General features: G+C 36.9%; 1 protein-coding gene across 24 annotated transcripts in view; it reads left to right on the forward strand.

The window, feature by feature from the left end:
- The window catches only part of KDM4C (lysine demethylase 4C), a 430991-nt gene that overhangs the window by 11688 nt on the left and 402952 nt on the right, over window positions 1-16351 (forward strand). For 3 of the 24 annotated variants that reach the window (XM_045042971.1, XM_045042972.1, XM_045042975.1), the window contains one exon: window positions 12499-12610. The exons of 18 other annotated variants lie outside the window; for them this stretch is intronic. The gene's annotated coding sequence lies outside the window, so the exon portion shown is untranslated. Of the gene's footprint in view, window positions 1-12495; window positions 12611-16351 lie in introns of those variants that run through there. 3 more of the 24 variants (XM_045042970.1, XM_045042974.1, XM_045042973.1) reach the window with 2 other exon arrangements.

Consider the following 16351-nt stretch of genomic DNA (forward strand, 5'->3'; position numbering starts at 1 on the left):
AGGAATAGCTTAAATAACATTGGATTACGTTTCTTAAAAATTGAGCATAATTCTGTGAAAACGTCTGGGCTTGGTACTGCAAGTTTATTCTTTTTTTAAATTAAAAAAAGTCTTTTTAGACATTTTCTTTAAACGTTCATTCGTTTTTGAGAGACAGAGAGAGACAGAACATGAGTGGAGAAGGGACAGAGAGAGAAGGAGACACAGGATCTGAAGCAGACTGTGGGGCTGTCAGCACAGAGCCCGACACAGGGCTTGAATTTACGAACCACGAGATCATGACCTGAGCCGAAGTCAGAGGCTTAACTGACTAGCCAGCCAGTCGCCCCACTGCAAGCTTATTCTTAATTCAGTGGGCTTTTGGCCTATTTTTTTTGTGGTAGCTGAGGAGTCTAGCAAAGAGGTCAGTTATACTTGGCAATACTAAACGTGTAGTCAGTTCATTGCACGTATTTGCTGTCTGACTTTAGGAGAGTGATTTCCATTGCTGAGCCTTAGTTTCATCATCTCTCAAATGTAATAATCACAGCTGGCTAGAACACTTTTAAGAATGAAAATGAAGTACTGTATGTTATAGTACAGTAGAGAACCAAGCAAATGCAAGGTTTTTGTTTTTGTTTTTAGATTAATTTTATTTTTTAAAATTTATTTAAATTCAAATTAGTTATACAGTATAGTATTGTTTACAGGTATAGAACTCAGTGATTCATCACTTACATGTAACGCCCGGTGCTCATTCCAACAAGTGCCATGTAGCCTATCTCCCACCCACCACCCCTCCAGCAACCCTCAGTTTTTTCTCTGTATTTAAGAGTCTCTTATGGTTTGCCTCCCTCTCTGTTTTAATCTTATTTTTCCTTCCTTCTCTTAAAATTCATTTTAATAAGATTTCACTATTCAAAGAGTTGTCAATGAAGATAGTCCTGGGTGACTTGGTTGGCAGAGCATCCAACTCCTGGTTTCGGCTCAGGTCATAATCCCAGAGTTGTGGGATGGAGCCCCACCTCAGGCTCCATGCTGAGCCTGGAGCCTGCTTGGGATTCTTTCTCTCTCTCCCTTTGCCCCTTCCCTGCTTACTCTCTCTCTCTCAAAATAAAATAAAATAAAATAAAATAAAATAAAATAAAATAAAATAAAAATTCAAAAAGAATAAGTCAAGGAGAAGCATTGGGTAACAGATTATGATTTTCCTTTTTGCTTTTATGATTATATTTGTGATTATTATAGTTTTGTTAAATATTTGAGGTTTTGAGGAAAGTTAAACTCATCTAAATAGACACTGAAAATACTTTCATGTGTTTAGATGTGTTTGCATGTAAAAGAATTCCTGTATTGGTATTAAGATTAAGAAAATATATGATCAACAAATACCTGTGTGAGGTATAGCATTGCATACAGGATGAGAATATAGTAAACCCTTTTTCTGTAAGCTTGGTTTTTTTGGAGAGGTAGTCGCTGAAAAATGTGCAAATTGTTGTGGTTCTTTAAAATAGTGTTCTTTGGGGGCGCCTGGGTGGTGCAGTCAGTTAAGTGTCCGACTTCAGCCAGGTCACGATCTCGCGGTCCGTGAGTTCGAGCCCCAGGTCAGGCTCTGGGCTGATGGCTCGGAGCCTGGAGCCTGTTTCCGATTCTGTGTCTCCCTCTCTCTCTGCCCCTCCCCCGTTCATGCTCTGTCTCTCTCTGTCCCCAAAATAAATAAAAACGTGGAAAAAAAATTAAAAAAAAATAAAAAAAATAAAATAGTGTTCTTTGTATTCATTAATAATGAAACAAGTAAGAAGTGTCAGATTATTGTGTCTGATGTTTTCCAATCCTTTTTGCTCCCCTGCTCAGTATAGCTGATACCATGTATGGCTTGTGTGATTGTGAATCTTTAGAAATAATTTCAGAGTTTGCATATAAAATTGCATTTAGATGTTTTATGTTTGAAACAAATAATGAGTGATTTACCTGGCCTCTCATGAGTTCTTCTGATAGGCCTAAATGGTTTAGGTAATCTCAGATGTATATGCAAAATGGGCTTTACTGTAGAGCCGGTGGTAGTGATATGGGTTCTACCCCAGACATTGATTGGGTCTGCGCCAGGCCAGGAATTGCACAGTTGGTGCAGTTCAGAAATCAGCTGAGGGGCTGGCCAGCAAGCTTGCCTCAGGGTGCTGGGCTGTGTGGTGGGCAACACAAGGCCAGTAGTTGCCCAGGTACTGCTGCAGGTGTCTTGGGTCTGGGCATTGGGACCTGGGAGACTCAGGTAGGTCTTGTCTGTGCCAGGAAGTGTTCCCTCCTTTGCAGGTCTTGGACGGAGACAATCCAAGCCCTCCAAGCCCTGCAAGATTCTTAGAACTCACAATTAAGTGCAGTGCAAGTTTTGCAAACTTGAAATTGCTTTATTTCCTTTAGCTGTTTTGTGTGTCCTTATCAATCCTTCTGCATAATAATAGGGATTTAGAAAGCCAATCAGATTTCTAAATTCACACTCATAGGGGAACAGCCCTTTTTTGCTATTCATGCAGAAATGGTAGTTAGCATAATTTTTTGGTACTGTCTGTACCCATATTTTACTATAATTTTGTGATTTTCCTAAACTTGGAATTAACAGAGAATGAGTTTTTTTTTTTTTTTTAACTCAAATTTTAGAAAACTTTAGAATTTCTCTTTTTAAGCCCTTTTCGTAAAGGTCATGAATCTCAATCAGATACAAATTTGAATGTTTTAAAAATGATTTCTACCTTCTTCATAACTTTTAAAGCATTTTTTGTTCCATGCTTAGATGTTTTATTGATATACAGGCTAAAGATTATGTTTGGCTTTAAATTTAAAATAGTAGGTTTAGAAGGAGAGTTCAGTGGTAAAGAAAATATTGGTCATTTTTACTTAGTATTTTCTATTCTTAAAAAAAAAACTTAATGCCAAGATGATGCTTTCTCTGCCTTTTGATCATTGTCAGGTAATTTACTGTTAAATGTAATATCCATATTACTTTAGAATATCTTTTACTTTCCTCAAAAGGATTTAGCATTGTGTCTGCATTTATACTGAGTTTTCTTCTTTTCTTTGACCGTATTCTCTGTACTTTGACACATTGAATTGTAAGATCTGACATTTTCCTGCATTGCAATATGAGAAATTGCTTTTATGAAACACGATAAGCTACTTTCTAGATAAACAGATTTATTATTTAGAATCACTGCTATTTGTAAACTTTCTTTTCCTCTGCCATTAATGATTCATTTATGTCAAAATTTCCTCTCAGATCAGAAGTATTGGTAGGATACATAGTTCATATAGCTAGGAAAGATTTTTATCCTAGTGTACAAATGATTTTCTACACAAATTATCTTTTTTTTAAGTTTATTTATTTATTTGCAGAGAGAGAGAGAGAGAGAGAGAGAGAGAGAGAGCGAGAGAGCGAGAGAGCGCACACACAAGCAGGAGGGGTACAGAGAGAAGGAGAGACAGAATCCCAAGCAGGCTCCATGCCATCAGTGCCGAACTTTATGTGGGGCTTGAACTCACCAACTGTGAGATCGAGACCTGAGCCAAGATTGAGAGTTGGATGCTTAACTGACTGTGCCACCCAGGTGCTCCTACTCAAATGATCTTTTAGTGTTAAAATCATTGTTGATGTTGTAGTTGATGATTATTTAAAAGTTAGTTATTTTACCAAAAGAGCCACACTTTATTAATCTGTAAATTTAAAGGTATTTATAGTTATGTTGTTGGTTGTATAGCAGAGTAGACTAAGAGAAGGAAACCCAAGCAATTTATTGCCAGTTTAAGAGCTTGAATACAAACACAGAGCCTAATTACAGACTTTTCAATTAAAATAATGTCACAAAATACGGTTAGAAAACAGCTTAAAGCTGTTGAGGTCTTTACTGGCCATGCAGGTCTGTCTTACTTTTGGTACATTTAATGTACAAAAATATGGAATTGCCAAAATTAAAAGCTGGGAGTGATTGTTTGGTATTACAAAAAGATTGTTTATATTAAATAATGATTTTAGCATAGAAGTTTATTAAAAAACATTTTTTTGGTTTAATTTAAAGTATCTTTTTCAATTTTCTAAGTATTTTCAGAAGTATATCATTTCTGTTGTTTCATAAATGTAAAAAAGGTTTTCTGTAATGCATGAGGCATGCAAAAGACAGGGGACAGTCCTATGAATGTATCCAGATATTATGTGATGCTCTTGTATCCCCTCTTTTTTCCTTCAGCAACCTTGTCCTGATTTTTGTGTTTAGTATTCCCTTGCTTTATCAATTTTTTTCAATTAAAAATATTTTTATTTTTATTGTTATTATTATTTTTAAGTAAACTCTATCCCTAATGTGGAGCTCTAACTCATATGACATGAAGAGCAAGAGTTGCATGCTCTACTGACTGAGCCAGCCAGGTGACCCAGTATTCCCTTGCTTTAAAAAAATGGATTTATTTTATATGCATTTAATTAAGAACAGATTAAATTTTATTTTTTAGGTTTGTAAAAATAGACATATGGTTTGAGTAGCCTAAGACTTTCTGTGGTTCATATGTATTGTTGAGAGTAGTTTTGGTTTGTTAATTTTCACTGCTGTATAATATTCCACGGTTGAATATACTCTTATCTATTGATCTTCTGTAAATGAACATTTTAGTTGCTTTCAATTTTTAGCTATTACAAAAATGCTGTTGTGAACATTATTGTACAATGTCTATTATTGAACATACACTGTAGTTTCTTTAGGCCCCAGAGCAGGGTTTTTGAACCTCTGCACAGTTGACATTTAGGGTTGGATAATTCTTCGTTGTGGGTGCTTTCTTATGCATTGTATGTTAAGCAGCGTCTCTGGCCTATGCCCACTAGACGCCAATAACACTCCTCCGGTTGTGACAAACAAAAATAACCGCAGACATTGTTAGTTTCCCCAAGGGGACAAAAATCACCCCTGGTTGGGAACCATTGTTGCCTTTGACTGATGAACAATTTAAACTTATCTTAAAAGTTTCACGCATATGGGGATTTAAAATTTATCTTTTAATTTATAATTTAAGAAACTCCTCGGTTTTGGTAAATATTTGTGCCACAAAAATAAAAGCTCTTACTATTGGGTCCCTCAGTAAACTTTAGAAGTATATGGGAGCCCTGAGACTAAAAAGTTTGAGAATGTTGATCTAGGCTTCCAATTCCTCACTTACAGAATAGGGTTAATAATAATACTTCTCTTGTTAGGGCTGTTGGGAAGATTAAATGAGTTACTATTTTCTATGTTAGTGTGTTATTGTGTGCTCCCTATCTCCTGTAGAAGGACAGCTCACCTTTTTTTGACCCAGATGCTATTTATTTTAAAGGCCCATCTCAAACCCACCTCTTCACTGTGCCTTTTCCCACAGTGCTCATCTGTGGTCTTTTCTTTTCTCTAGGAACTCTTATAGCATTTATGTTTGTACCCTGAATTTGACTCAGAAGTACATACTGTCTTGTATTGTCGACTTTGCTAGGATTCCTTAGCCTTCTGGATTTTCAGTTTCTGACAAAGGGAAGGAATTGCTGGTCAATTGTCCAATCTTTTATTACTATTGTTGTTTTCCTTCTGAGTTTGGTCAAGCTAGGTGTCGATTATCCTGGGAGGAATTCTTTTTACTTTTGGATTCTGTACCCAGAGCTAGATGGAAGCATATTTTAAGCACCCCAGACTCCCTTTCTACCTCCCTGTCCATTTAATCCTCTACAGCAAAATCTCAGCAATATCTATAATTATCTTTTCAAAGCTATGTGACCTTGAGTAAGTTTGTTATCTTTTTGATTGATAATTAATTGTAAACTGTTGCTCTGCCATTACGTGATACAAAGATTCTTCCTTCTGCTTTGGCTTGGACATACCTCTTTTGGGATTGTCTCAGAATGACTTTGTAGTCTCTTCTGTTATCTTTTCTGTAGTGAGTGTAGCTCTTTCAGTAGTCAATGCCTGTGTTTTGCACTTTCGAGATGGCTCTCTTATCTTAAGAAAGTTATTTTTTTCTTCTTTTTTATTGCCTCCAGGTCCTTGAAGTTAAATAGTTTTATCAGGGAACTTCTTTGATTAATCTTTGTATTTAGCTGTAGAAACAGAGCTGTCATTTGACGGAATGAATGATTTAGGAGGCATAGGCAGTAAGATCTGAAAATCTATGTGCTTTGGAGGAAAATGATGGGACTAGTTATCTTACATGTCATGCTTTGAAGTTAGAGTGATTTGCAATTGGAAGCCATTTTTACTGAGAGAAAGATTCATTAAGAATGTTACATTTGGAAGATTTATCTATTTAAGTAGAGGATGGGGGTATTGTAGAGTTAAAAGCTTGGAAATCAGGAAGGTGTTGGTTAAATAAGGACTTGAGCTTGAGTAAGTTACTTGATCTTTGTTAATGTAAATAATTAGTTCCTTCCATCCCTCTATCCTTTGTCCCTTGCTCTCTCTTACATACAACATTGTGGCCATGAAGGTGTTAGAGATCATATAGTTTATTGGTTTCCAGACTTCTGGATTTGAAAAAATAAGTTGGATGGACATAGGCTTGCCAACTTTTAATTTCCTTTCCTTTTTTTTTTTTTTTTTGGGGGTCAACGTTTTCTAAAAAAAAAAAAGTATCAAAGAAAACTTACTATCTATTCCTACTGTCCAAAAAATATCAACAAAGTAGAAAGCATTCTTTGAGAATAAAACTGGAACTTTATGAAAAATTAGAGCACTTTCATTCTTATTTTTCAGAGGACTGGTGGAACCACTGTTCACCAGTTGTAGCAACATTGAATTTGTTCAATTTCCCAAGTTTAAGGGTTACTGAGACTTAACATGAACAAAGATGAGGTGCTTAGGTGAGGTCACTGTGCTATTGATGGAGGCACAGTTCAGCTCACTTCTGTGGCTGTGATCAAATCCAGTAACTCTTATTTTTTGGGCTCATGTGTGATATATTTTTGAGAGTGATAGGAGCCGTGGATTCTTACCTTGGATAAAAAACAATGGATAGGAATAGCATGAGGACCGGAAAGACTACTTTATTATACACGAGGCCATGAAAAACTTAGGCAAATACATTTGCATGGACAGTTTTCCAGAGAAGTATAAATTCTGAAACAGATTCAAGAAGGAGTAGAAATATTATGGCAGATGGTAGCTACACTTATTGTGGTAAACATTTCATAATGTATATATTATTGTTGAATCAATATTTTGTACATCTGAAGTGAATCTAATATTGGGTATCAACTCTACTTCAATAAAACACACACACACACACACACACACACACACACACACATTAAAACACACACAAAACAAGAAGTAGTAGAAACATACCATTTAAGAGAATTGATTCTGTAGTTATAAGTCTTACTGCAAAGAAAATGCCAGGTTCAGATGGTTTTTCAGGCTAGTTCTACAAAGTATTCAAATAATACTTAATTCTAACCCTAACAAAGTCAAAGTTTGTCTCTTTTAGGAACACTGCCTGCCTCATTTTTTCAGGCTGATACATCCTAATGCCAGCATTAGACAAGGATAGTGTGAATAAGGAAAATTATAAGCTAGCCTCACTTAGGAAGACAGAATATGAAACCTTAAATATTATATTAGTACAGATAATTGTAGTGTGATATGGCATCAGGTGTATTCTAGTAATATAGGTTAGTTCAACATTAGAATCATATATATTTTTTAAAGTTTATTTATTTTGAGAGAGAAAGCATGAGTGGGGGAGGGGCAGAGAGAGAGGGGGGAGAGAGAGAGAATCCCAAGCAGTTTCTACACTGTCAGAATTGAGCCCAGTGTGGAGCTCAAAACCATTGACCATAAGATCATGACCTGAGCTGAAGTCAGACGCTTAGTCAATTGAGCCACCCAGGTGCCCCAACTTTAGAATCATATTTAATTGCAATAATAGATAAAAGAAAATCCATTGTAACAGGTACAGAAAAAGCATTTGATAAAATTTAACATCTATTTGTGATTTGAAAGCAAAACAAAAACAACAAAAAATCTCCTGGAGAAGGGAATAGAGTAGAACTTTTCTAACCTGTTAAAGGGTACTTATACATAGTAAGAATTTTGAAGACTAAAGGTTAGAAGCATTCCCTGTATATATACATACATATATATACATACATATATACGTACACACACACACACACATATATATATAACTTTATTTTTTATTTTTTAAAATTTACATCCAAATTAGTTAGCTTATAGCGCAACAATGATTTCAGGAGTAGATTCCTTAGTGCTCCTTACCCATTTAGCCCATCCCCCCTCCCACAATCCCTCCAGTAACCCTCAGTTTGTTCTCCATATTTATGGGTCTCTTCTGTTTTGTCCCCCTCCCTGTTTTTATATTACTTTTGTTTTCCTTCCTTTATGTTCATCTGTTTTGTCTCTTAAAGTCCTCATATGAGTGAAGTCAAATGATTTTTGTCATTCTCTGACTGACTAATTTCATTTAGCGTAATACCCTCCAGTTCCATCCATGTAGTTGCGAATGGCAAGATTTCATTCTTTTTGATTGCTGAGTAATACTCCATTGTATATATATACCACATTTTCCTTATCCATTCATTCGTTGGTGGACATTTGGGCTCTTTGAATACTTTGGCTATTGTTGATAGTGCTGCTATAAACATGGGGGTGCATGTGTCCCTTCGAAACAGCACACCTGTATCCCGTGGATAAATGCCTAGTAGTGCAATTGCTGGGTTGTAGGGTAGTTCTATTTTTAATTTTTGAGGAACCTCCATACTGTTTTCCAGAGTGGCTGCACTAGCTTGCATTCCCACCAGCAGTGCAAAAGAGATCCTCTTTCTCCACATCCTTGTCAACATCTGTTGTTGCCTGAGTTGTTAATGTTAGCCATTCTGACAGGTATAAGGTATCTCATTGTGGTTTTGATTTGTATTTCCCTGATGATGAGTGATGTTGAGCATTTTTTCATGTGTCGGTTGACCATCTGGATATCTTCCTTGGAGAAGTGTCTGTTCATGTCTTTTGCCCATTTCTTCACTGGATTATTTGTTTTTGGGTGTTGAGTTTGATAAGTTCTTTATAGATTTTGGATACTAACCCTTTATCTGATATGTCATTTGCAAATATCTTCTCTCATTCCTTTGGTTGCCTTTTAGTTTTGCTGATTGTTCCCTTCACTGTGCAGGAGCTTTTTATTTTGATGAGGTCCCAGTAGTTCATTTTTGCTTTTATTTCCCTTGCCTCCAGAGATGTGTTGAGTAAGAAGTTGCTGTGGCCCAGATCAAAGAGGTTTTTGCCTACTTTCTCCTCGAGGATTTTGATGGCTTCCTGTCTTACATTGAGGTCTTTCATCCATTTTGAGTTTATTTTTGTGTATGGCATAACAAAGTGGTCCAGGTTCATTTTTCTGCATGTTGCTGTCCAGTTTTCCCAGCACCACTTGCTGAAGAGACTATCTTTATTCCATTGGATATTCTTTCCTGCTTTGTCAAAGATTATTTGGCCATACATTTGTCGGTCCATTTCTGGGTTCTCTATTGTGTTCCGTTGATCTGAGTGTCTGTTCTTGTGCCAGTACCATACTGTCTTGATGATTATAGCTTTGTAGTATAGCTTGAAGTCTGGGATTATGATGCCTCCTGCTTTGGTTTTCTTTTTCAAGATCGCTTTGGCTGTTTGGGGTCTTTTCTGGTTCCATGCAAAATTTAGGATTATTTGTTCTAGCTCTGTGAAGAATGCTGGTATTACTTTGATAGGGATTGCATTGAATATGTAGATTGCTTTGGGTAGTGTTGACATTTTAACAATATTTTTCTTCCTATCCAGGAGCATGGGATCTTTTTCCATTTTCTTGTGTCTTCTTCAATGTCTTTCATAAGCTTTCTATAGTCTTCAGTGTATAGATTTCTCACTTCTTTGGTTAGATTTATTCCTAGGTATTTTATGGTTTTTTGTGCAACTGTAAATGGGATAGATTCCTTGATTTCTCTTTCTGTTGCTTCATTGTTGGTGTATAGGAATGCAACTGATTTCTGTGCATTGATTTTATATCCTGCAACTTTGCTGAATTCATGAATCAATTCTAGAAGTCTTTTGGTGGAATCTTTTGGGTTTTCCATATAGAATATCATGTCATCTGTGAAGAGTGAAAGTTTGACATCCTCCTGGCTGATTTGGATGCCTTTTATTTCTTTGTGTTGTCTGATTGCAGAGGCTAGAAGCATTCCCTGTATATTAAGACATTCCCCTGTCATTACTTCTCTTTAGCACTAGGGTGTCCTAGACAGGTCAGTAAAGGAGAAAGAGACATAAAAAGAATAAGTTTTATGAAGGAAACAACAAAAAAGCACTATTCTCAGATAATTTTCACATGATAGACAAATTAGTGGAAATGAGATGACTAGGGTAGCTGGATATGAGATCAATTAAAAAATTAATGACATGTTATATGCCAGCAACAAAAGGAAAAATTCTTAGCTTAAAAAATATACCAAGATGAAAAATGTTCTATTTATTTATTTATTTATTTATTTATTTATTTATTTATAGATTTATTTAACATATATTCATTTTTGAGAGACAGAACGTGAGCAGGGGAGGGGCAGAGACAGAGGGAGACACAGAATCTGAAGCAGGCTCCAGGCTCTGAACTGTTAGCACAGAACCTGACATGGGGCCTGAACTTACAAACTGTGAGATCATGACCTGAGCTGAAGTTGGATGCTTAACTGACTGGGCCACCCAGAAAATGTTCAATTTAAAACAAATACACGTTCTATTTAAATGTTAAAACAAAATGACTGAATGCTTAAAAAATTAAAGACAAAGAAAGGCTCTGGAAATATCCCACATTAAAGAATACTAAAGAGACATGACAGCTACATGCATTTTCTAATCCTAGATGGAATTCCCTACTAGAGGGAAAAAAAGGTGTCAAGTATCTTATTTGGTCACTTGACAAAATTGGAACACAGAAATTGGATACAAGTATTGTATCTATGTTAAACTTACTGGAGCTGAAAACTTTATCTATGTAAGACCCCTATTCTTAGGAAATGTACTCTAAAGTTTTTAGGGGTAAAGGACCATGATGTATGCAACTTAGTCTTAAATGGTTCAGAAAAAAAAATTGTGTGTGGGTGATATATTAATGGAAGAAGAGAGATGAGAACACACATTGATAAAGCAGCAAATAGGGTAAAATATTATTAGATGAATCTGGCTTCAGATCATCTGGCTGCAGTATATGCAGGCTTTTTCTTTTATTCTATTCCAGCAATTTTTCTGTAAGTTTGAAGTTCTTCTAAGGAAAAAGTTAAAAAAAAAAGTAATAATAGCAATAAGTATAAGAATAAACGCACAAAGTTTTGTGTTTTTCTTTAACTCACATTAGACGCCTTCATTGATTTAACTTTCTTCTAAGGCATGAATGGAGGTTTGGCAGTGTGGAAGAAATAAGGGAAATAGCTATCCTTAGCCATGTGGAAAGACTTTTGACAATTATTGACCTTTCATTATTATAAGACAGAAAGGTTCTTTCCCAAGGTATTGAGTAGTTTTTGTTTTGGTTAAAGATGCCTATTATATAAAAAAAGATACATACATCAATTATTTTATTTCTACTTAAAACTTGTACAATAATTTGCCTATCTTTTGTTGTAAGGCAAAGCCATTTCTTTGAAAGAAGTTTGAAGTCCTGCATTTCCTCTTTTGCATAAACCACACCCAATACAGCATCTACCGCTTTCAGTTTCTATTTTTTCAAAGCAGAGTGAGTGAAACATTTGAAGTAATATGAGCTGGAATCGTAGATTTTACAAATCCTTCTACCCCCTAACCTTTTACTGTTGCAATTCCCACACTTCATTTGATATCCCCCTTCCCTTTTTTAAAAATCATCTCATCTTTACTGGATCACTCCAAAAGATTCAACTTAAATCTTATAGAAACATAACATTGTTGTATTCATACTTCATCTATTTACATAATATTTAATTATGTCAGATAATTAGCACAAGTAGCATAAACTGGATTGGAAATAAACACTTGATTGCTAAGCATGCAATTCAACTGGTACTTATAATAAACATACTCAAGTTTGTACTGTGTGGTGTTTTTCAGAGATAATATATAGTGTGTATCCTTTATCTGGCAAATCTGTTAAATAGAAGGTTATTGAGAGCTTCTACTATAGTAGGCCACTAAGAGTAAGTGGCTGTAGGTGGCTGGTTAGTTTGTTTAGTGGCTCAATTGATAATTTGTACTCAATATTACAGAATGAATTTTGAGTCATTCAAGTTAATTTCATTAAGATATATCAAGGAACTGATTGTTAGAAAGGATTACTAATAAAAGGCAAGCAGATATGAAGAAAACATTCATTTGATTTACATCTGGTATTCTTTCTTTCTTTCTTTCTTTCTTTCTTTCTTTCTTTCTTTCTTTCTTTCTTTCTTTCTTTCTTTCTTTCTTTCTTTCTTTCTTTCTTTCTTTCTTTCCTTTCTTTTTTTTTTTAAAGTAGGCTCTATGCCCAGCGTGGAACCCAATGTGGGGCTTGAATGCATGACCCTGAGATCAAGACCTGAGCTGAGATCAAGAGTTGGATGCCCGTACATCTGGTATTTGTATACCAGGTTTCTTTTCCATTCATCATTGTTATCAGCTTGTATTTGATAATTTTATCAGTCATGATTTAGTGACATATTATGGCTACTGCCCTGGTTAACTTAAGCAGAAATGGATTTGATACTGGAGCTGTTGAAGTTTGGAGAGCAGGCACTGGATGTATCCCAGAACACTACTGCTGGAGGTGCTGCTAACAGATCTGCCATTCTGCCACAAATAGAAAACTGAAGAATCAGGGTCTGGGATCATAGCACCATGGCTGAAATCTGGGGTGCAGGAGGTTGCTGCTGCATTTGTTTGTTCCATGAACATGCTGTCTTAGTTGTCATCCAGAGATCAGTAATAGTGCCAGGACTGTTCTTAAGAGCTAAATTACCTGTGCTAGTTCTGTTCCAGTAAGAAGAAAACCTTGTGGTCTCCAATTCAGTCCACACTCTGTCCAGTTCTGAATTCAAGCCTCTTCATATTGGAAGAATTTAAAGCATATCTGGAATGCCTTTTGCAATGTAGATTTCAGCTCTTCAGACTACTCAGTCTCTTGCAGATGCAAACTCTTTGAGTGTTTACTCTATGACTTCCATTATGCCTACGATGTCTGAGGCTTGGTTTCTTTCCTTCCTTTTTTCCCCCTCAAATCTCTCTCTGGGGCTATGTGGATTCTCTCTATTCTACTTCCTTCTGCTAATGTCCTTCCTTTGGTCATTCTCTGTTTATGCAAAAGGAAGAAAAATGGCTGTCCCAGCCCTTCATGGCTTCCTCTGTTCCCCAATTCTGAGTTCCTAGGGCAGTAATGGAGCTTGTGCACGTCAATTGCAGTATGCAGTATTTGGCTGCCTGGGCTCACTGCCATGAGTGGGAGAAATTCTTGAGGGAAGGAGGGAAGATGGCTTCCAGGGCTGAGGGGTGGAGGCTTTTTCTGAATGGTCTCATTCAAAGGGCTAAGATATAATTGATTCTCATGATTTTTGGTAGTTATGTTCCATAAAGTCTCTGAGAATACTGAATTACTGAATACTGAGGGGAAATACAGGGTTAGATTTCTGTGAGGCTTTGATCACACATTTTTGTCAACTGAGCTATATGTCAATCACCTTGTTTTATGTGTATTTCTTGTTTTTTTTTTAATGTTTATTTTTTTGAGAGAGGAGGGGGAGTATGAGCTGGGGAGGGGCAGAGAGAGAGTGAGAGAGAGAATTCCAAGCAGGCTTTGCACTGCCAGCATAGCGCCCGACGCAGGGCTCAAACCCACCAACTGTGAGATCATGACCTGAGGGGAAATCACCTGAGCCACCCAGGCACCCCTGTATATTTCTGTTTTAAAGGCACCTTATTTAATATATAATTGTTGATTCACTAACATTGAACCCATGCCAGCAGCACTATAACTTATGCCTGAAGTTACATAACCTAGTATGTTTGTCATAGGGCACATTATAGCTTTCTTGCACTTAGGAACTTATGCTTGGGGACTGTTTTAAGCAGCTAAATCACCAATAAGAAACAGAAAAAATGCAAATACCACTGGCACTAAAGAGAGTGCAAAAATATATTTGTTTACAGTTTGAGGACTGAAACAAGAGGGAGCATGTCCTTGTTTGACCTCTGCTGAAGGGATGTGATATTGGCTGATTCAAATATTTCAATACTGCGAATGTTTATGAATGGCCATGCAGGTGCCACAAGTATTGGTGTGGGGGTTACAGATAAATTTTAGCAAGTAGGTGAATTTGCAAATGCTGAAACCAGGAATAATGAGGGATGACTGTGTATATATGGAGTGAGGGTGAGAAGAACATTAAAAATGACCGTTAGTTGGTGGGGAGTGTTGCCAGGAAAGGCTTCATAATGGAGTCTACGTGTGAGATAACCCTGACCTGTAGTATTACAGCCACTTGTGTGCATGTTCCCTCATGCACTTGTAAGCGCTGAGGATTGTGCTGGTCAGTGCTGGCTGAAAAAGGCAGAGCAGGACCATGGATGGATTGAATGAACTAGGATTGGGACTGTGGGGTAGAGAAGCAGATTTTAGAGGAAGGATTCCTTTTTATTCCTAGTAACTTTTGGATTAAGTTTTCTCTCTGTTGAGTTTGAGAATCATCTAAAAATGGCTCTGCCTACTAGGCATTTAGATTTGCTGGACTTGGATTTAGGGGAGAGAGGTCCTTGTTGCATATTTCTGAGGCATTGGTAAGGACAGTTGGATGACAGTGTCTGTCTGTGACTGATGGAAAGGGAAGACAACCACAGAAAGAACCTTGTGGTATACCAGTTGTGGAAGATTTGGCTCTGGAGGAGTGCAGAAAGGAGTTCAGGGTGGAGGGTGGAGTTAACCATGAGAGAGTGAATGGAGGATGGTATATGTCCTCCCCATCTGCAGTAGCTGTACCAGGGGAGGACTTATTCAGTTTTAAAGGCTACAAAGAGACTGGGAAGAGGACTAAAGACAGCATGTAGCCAATAGCAATTAGAAAGTCATGGGGGCACCTGGGTGGCTCAGTCGGTTAAGTGACCAACTTCGGCTCAGGTCATGATCTCACAAGTTCGTGAGTTCAAGCCCTGCGTCGGGCTCTGTGCTGGCAGCTCAGAGCCTGACGTGGGGCTTGAACCCACCAACTGTGAGATCATGACCTGAGCTGAAGTTGGACACTTAACTGACTGAGCCACCCAGGCACCCCATTTTTTTTTAAGCCAACATCTGTGTCATTACTGTGTAGCCTGACAATGTGCTAGATTCTTACATTTAACTTCGAACTGAGTACCCATTACAATGCTGTAGGGAGGAGTGGTATTAATGAGGAAATAGAGGTCTAGCTTAAGAAACTTTCCAGAGGTCATGTGGTCATTAAGTGGGGGAGACAGGAGGGATAAGAATCCAGTTCTGGGGTTGCCTGACTGGCTCAGTCTGTAGAGCATGCAACTCTCAATCTCAGGGTCATGAGTTCAAGCCCCACATTGGGAATGATGCCTTCTTTAAAAAAAAAAAAAAAAAGAATCCAGTTCTGTCTGGCTCTGTCTGGCTCTGTCTGCCTCCACCTGGCTGCCTCTTAAGTGAAATAGTCACAATTTGAAAGAAATATACAAGGTGATTTACTTCAACATCCATTGTAATAGTAATTAAAAAAAAAATATCATTCTGTTTGGTTGAGATTACCAGTGTGATGTCAATTTAGTTTAAGTGCTGGAAAGCCGAGTAACTGTCACTGGCTACAGTAATCTTTTGTTTAGTCTAGTGCTTCAACCTAAGGATTTGGGCACAGACTAATTAATCAACATGGTTGTGGCCATTGTACTGTTAGAGATGAATGGAAACTTTATCCCAAGGGAAAAAGATAATGGGATTTCTAACAATTAGGTGGTTGTTGTGTTGTGCAAGCTGTGACTGAATAGAATCTATCTTTCCCCAACCCTCATCTCCCATTTTCTAATAGTTGCCTATTTAGTAGAATCTGACTGTTGATAAAGGAACTCTGACATTCTGCCATTGAACTTTACAAGTATAAAATAATAGGTTAGGCAGTTAGAAAAAGTCTGAGTATTGAATCTAAAAGGTTCAATGTTCTAATTTATGCCTTTTAAATGAGGATATTCTCAGGTTTATAAGAATGTAGATATGCATATGCATACATATTAAACATATTAAAGACCCTTTATTCTAGTTGTGTTACTGCTCTTTTATAATATTATTATTAAAAACATTTTTTTAATGTTTATTTATTTTTGAGAGAGAGAGAGAGACAGAATGTGAGCAG

This window comes from Felis catus, chromosome D4 (assembly GCF_018350175.1).
Source record: "Felis catus isolate Fca126 chromosome D4, F.catus_Fca126_mat1.0, whole genome shotgun sequence".
In the NCBI taxonomy this organism is placed as follows: Eukaryota; Metazoa; Chordata; class Mammalia; order Carnivora; family Felidae; genus Felis; species Felis catus.